This window comes from Lygodium microphyllum, chromosome 29, assembly GCF_053477565.2.
Source record: "Lygodium microphyllum isolate KBCC chromosome 29, Lygodium_microphyllum_v1.1.10, whole genome shotgun sequence".
Lineage (NCBI taxonomy): Eukaryota > Viridiplantae > Streptophyta > Polypodiopsida > Schizaeales > Lygodiaceae > Lygodium > Lygodium microphyllum.
Window position 1 is genome coordinate 81,098,769 of NC_141163.1, and position 5,587 is coordinate 81,104,355.

Consider the following 5,587-nt stretch of genomic DNA (forward strand, 5'->3'; position numbering starts at 1 on the left):
AGTGCAAGATATGCCAAAAAGTAAAGTATGACAGGCATAAACCACTTGGTCTACTGAAGCCATTACTTATTCCCAATGAGCCTTGGGAAAGTATAGCCATGGACTTTATCATGGAGCTTCCTCGCAGACAAGCAAGCAATGATGCAATTTGGAATATCATTGATAGATTCAGTAAGCAAGCTCACTTTATACCTGTGCAAAAGACAATCAAAGCTGATCATATGGCTAAGCTATTCATTGCTCGTATTTTCAAGCATCATGGCATGCCTAAGTCCATTACAAATGATCGAGATCCCCGCGTGACCAGCCTTTTTTGGCAAGCACTCTTCGAGAACCTCAGGACAAAATTTTTTCATCCTCTTATCATCCTCAAACGGATGGGCAAAGTGAAAGTGCTAATTCTACTGATTTGGATCTTCTGAAATCCTATGTCTCTGATAATCAAAGAGAATGGGAAAAGTATTTGCCTTTACTAGAGTTTGCATACAATAATATGGTGCACTCTAGTACTGGTAAGGCACCCTTTGAGATCATGTATGGTAAGACTCATTTACCACCCATTCTTCTTATGAAGGATAAGATCTTTGCAGCAGATGAGTTTTTTAGAGACATTGATACAACTTTCACTCAAGTAAAAGCTGCTATCCAAAGGACATAAGAGAAGCATAAACACGAGCAGATAAGCATCGTCATAAGTTAGATCTCAAGTTTGGATAGTATGTTCTTCTTAAGTTTATGCTTAAAGAAGCAAAAAGGTCAAAAGGGTAAAGTGGTTAAGCTTTCTAATCACTATTACGGCCCTTTCTAGATCACATATAAGATAAACGATGTGACTTTTTGTTTGGATCTACCAAGTCATTGGAACATTTAGAATCCTTTCCATATAAGTTTGCTACATCCCTATATTGGAGAACCTCCAATGGAACCAATCAATGAAGATTTACCTAACATAGAAGAAACAGAAGAGTTCCTTGTGCCTGAAAGAATTTTACACCATCAGGACAATACTCTAAGGCCAAGTAAGGTATTACGAAAGTATCTGGTTAAGTTTAAGAATTATCCCCCATTGGACACTCAGTTTATGACTGAGAGAGAACTACAAGACTTTCCATATCTTCTTAAGGACTATGTATCCCCTCTACAGTTGAGGTCAACTATTTAGAAGCCAGAGGGATGTCACTAAATTGATTGCTTATTACGCATTCTCTATTTAATAAATTCATGTCAATAAATTAATGACTCACTTTTCTTTAAGTGTTGATGATGATCTAGCATGACAACATAAGACCATTTAAAGACCACTATTCCTAGTGCATCACTTAATGGGGTGATCAAAGCACTGTGACACGGATATCTGGTACACGCAGTACAAGTTATCAAGGGGAAAAGAAGTTTCTGCCAAGTGTAAGAGTGTACACAAGAACCAAAGAGTTACACATAGATGAAGATGGATTGAGTTCTAAGAAGAGAAAGTGCATTAGCATTGTGTATATGTATTTATGTGTGTATCCAGGGACGCCTAGGAATGCTTTACTTGTGTGTAATGAGCATTTCATTCATTTGGGATCAGCCTCTTCCCTACAAGTCAAGGTTTAAGTCTTTTCTTTCATTAAGAAAGATGAGAGAGGGAATTATCTCACTAAGAAAGACGAGAGACGTGATCCTCTAGACGTGAGGAGAGAAGCGATTTTCTCTTTCTAGGGTGTAAAATGACACAAGCTTTTGTGTGGAAATCAATCTTAAGGTTGAGGCCCAAGGCACTCTAATGAACTCTCCTTATGTATGACTCAAGGTGGTTGAATGGACCACAAACTAAGAGTACAGTTTAAAAAGCTATTTTTTGGAAAATCCATTTAAAAAGTATATTGCAATAGAAAAATGATATCTAAAAAGGGGTCGCGTGGGTTATCGAAAACAAAGAGATTTAAAAATTTTGTGTTGGATGTTTTTTCATCCAAACAACGCATAAAGAGATATCTTGAAATCAGGGCTGTAGAGTGGAACAACCACATCTTGCATGAAGAACAACTCAACTCTCTCTCCAAGAAGAGAAGCTCTTGAAAGCCTATAAAAGAGGAGGCTCTCCTTGGGTGTAGGGGAGGGGTGAAGGAAGCATCACTTTGCATGTATCCAAGAAGAGAAGAGAAGGTGCAAGTGGTTTGGAAGCCCTGCTGAAATCAAGTGCTACGGAAGCTCTGCTGAAATTAGTTCCAAGAGGAGAAGAGAAGGTGCAAGTGTTGCGGAAGCTTTGCTGAAATCAAGCTCCAAGAGGAGAAGAGAAGGTGCAAGTGCTGTGGAAGCTCTGCTAAAATCAAGTGCCAAGAGGAGAGCCCTGCACATATTGTGTAGGAGAGAAGGAGACTCAAGAAGGATCACAAGGTGCCAACTTCCAAGTTGTGCAAGTGTTACCCGGTTGTATACCGTGCAAGGAACCGTTGTCATGTCGCTAGGTGCACACCATGTAAAAAAATCTAAAGTGCAGCTTTATTATTGATCGTGCACACCATGTGAAAAACTCTAAAGTGTGGCTTTCTTATTGATCTAGAGAGCCAATGCCATTTTAGACATTAGTGTTAGTGTCCATGGTTCAAACATATTAGTTTTTTGGACAAGTGTAGCCAATTTATGATATTTTGGATATCATCTCTTGAAAATTTTCAAAAATTCTAGAAAACTTCTAGATTAGGATGACATGCAAAAGAAAGCATGGAGCTTTCAACCATCTGTGAGGATTTTATGTAAAAAGAGAGATGGACAAATCGTGAGTGTCACGATCGCTGTTTTCAGGCAGTAAACAACGAAGTGGGAGATGAAAACGTGATCTGGCAGAATTTTGGCCAGGTGTGCTAGTATTTTACCCCCCTTTTGAAGCCAATGGAAGCATCAGGTTGGCAATCTCAGTAACATAGAGAAATGTATTATTTTGTGTATGTTTTCATGTATAAGAGATTTGTATTCTCATAATGGAGATATAAACTGACATGCTTCAATTCTATGAGTATTATTCTATGTCTTCTATTTCTTTATGTGAGTATTCTTTCATATATTCTCTTTCTTTCAACTCCTTCTCTTCCGTCTACTCCACTCCTTGAATCTCCCTTCACCTTGCTGTCTCTTACTCTCGCGGTAGACTTTCCACCGCAAATGCTCTGACAGTGGTGAATCGGACGTGAAAGAGAAGTGTGTAAAGATGGGAGATTCTATAGCTTCAAGTGGTGGTGATGCTTTGCAACAAATGATTGCTTTGTTGCAGCAGCAACAACAATAGTAGTTGTTGTTACAACAACGTATGCAGACTCAACAAGAAGCAGAAACAATTGATTCCTTAGTTGTGAATGCATTGCAGGCAATAGGACAAGAATTGAAGCAATTTAAAGGTCAAAATGTTTCGTCCTTCATGCGACTGTATGAAGAAAAGATGTTGTTTCATGGGGTACTGCAGTATGCATGGAGTCGGTATTTCTCCCATTTGGCCATGCATGCTTTGCATGATTGAATTGATGAGTTACATAGAAGAGATGCTGATTGGGCAGATTTTAAGAAAGCTTTAAGAGAAGAGTTTTTCTTTGAAGATATACGATTGGTAACGAAAAAACATTTACAAATTGGATTGAAAAGCCCAATAAAAGGTTGGCTGCTATAGCTTTGCTCCGTGAATTTAAAAGTTGGTATGCGTAATTGGATGCCGATGAGCAGCAATCATTGAAGAGTCAGAAAATTGATTTGTTTCTGAAGGCTGTAGATCTTGTCTTGCAGGAGAAGCTGACTGATCGTTTAGAAGATGCCTCTTCTGAAACAAGGCTGAAATTGAATTGGGCTAATGTAACTGAAGTAGTGCATATGTTGATAAAGAGAGAGCGGATGAAATTAAGATAGGGTAGATGCACCACAACTGCCACCACTGCTCAAAAGGGGGTTGAAATTGCAGCTAAGGGACCTGTCTGGCGGAACAACCAGCTATACCTGCTGTTGGTCCAACTCTTAAAGGTGATGCTGTGGATGAATTAATCAAAGGCATGTGTGATTTGAGGCTAAATTTGACAGAGATCTATGAAAAGGTCAAAAAATTGGATATTAAGGTACAAGAGAAGTCTCGGGGAGAATAGCCCAAAGACCGTACAAAGAAGGATACAAGAGGAGATACATTTGGTGTGACAGTTTACAACATGAAAAGCAAGATTTTACAACTTACCGTGAAGTGGAATCAAAAAGGTTAATCTTTTGCAAAGATGGACAAATACATGCAACAGAAACTGATCTTTCAATAGAGTTGAATTTTGGAAATGGTGGCATACAAAAGAAGTTGGAAGATATGGCTGCAAGGACAACCTTTGCTGCCATAGATGCAGCCACATATGGGTTGAGAATTGAAAAGACTAATGAAGCTCATAAAGGAAGCATGGTTGAACCAAAATCTCGTGTTTGGATGCAAGCATTAGATTGCATGGAAAAGGGCAAAACAACAAAGTCTGAAATTGGCTGATGCAAGTCAGAGTATACGAGGGAGAACACAATCGAGTGCACTAATTGACTCATTTTCAGCCTATGCTTATTTGGCAGAGGTTTATAATCAAGAAGCTCTTGTGGAAGAAAAGAGAAGAAGAGATGAGGACACTGCTGGTCCTTCCTCTTTAGGCCCATCTAAATGCATAATACGAAGTAAAATGGAGCAACAGAAAGAGGTTGAAAAAGCCATACCTGAGCATACTATGGATGATGCATCTCAAGAGAAGAAACAAGAAGGGAAGAAAAGGGGCAAGCAACCCAGTTACAAGTTACAATCAGATCTTGAGACTTCCACAAATCTTAAAAAAGTCTTGGAAGATCGCATACTTGGCCGTAGAGTGGAATTCACACTTGGCAAAGTTCTTGGAATTACAAAGCGTGAATTTCATAATGCAATCATTGATATACTGAAATGAAAAAGACAGTTTGATGGTGAAGTTTTGCAAGCATTGATGCAAGTTGACAAAGACATAGAGAAACATCTTCAGAGGGAGTACGATGATGTTTGTAATGCTGTTTTGGAATAGACTGATGTTGAAAATGTGTTAGATGGAAGTATAGATAGCAAGCTTGTGGACGAAAATGGTATTATGGGAAGCACTAAGCATAGAAAAAAGGCTATGTATAATAGGGATGTCCATCAAAAAGCACATGAAGAAGAAGATGCTCATTTCATTCCAAGCAGTCATTATTCACAAACACATTGGGCTTGTACTACAACAGAGATGATTGTTAATGTGGGAGAAAGAGAGACGCCTTGCATAGCTCTCTTGGATCATGGTTCTAAAATCAATGTTATGGCATGGAGTTTGTATGAGAATGGAGGTTGGCCAATTGATGTAGATCCAGGATGGTGCATGCGGGTGACAAACAATTCATCAGGGAATCTTTATGCAGCTTAATGTCTGAATGTACCGGTGACTATTAGAGATGTTAGGGATGAATACCATTTTTTTGTGCAAGATTCATGTAGTTATCCAGTGATTTTGGAGCAGCCCTATATTTCAGAATCAAGGCTGGAAACAAAAGCCTTGGATGATGGTTCTTCATATGCTCGAATTAGGAGTAAAGATAATACAAA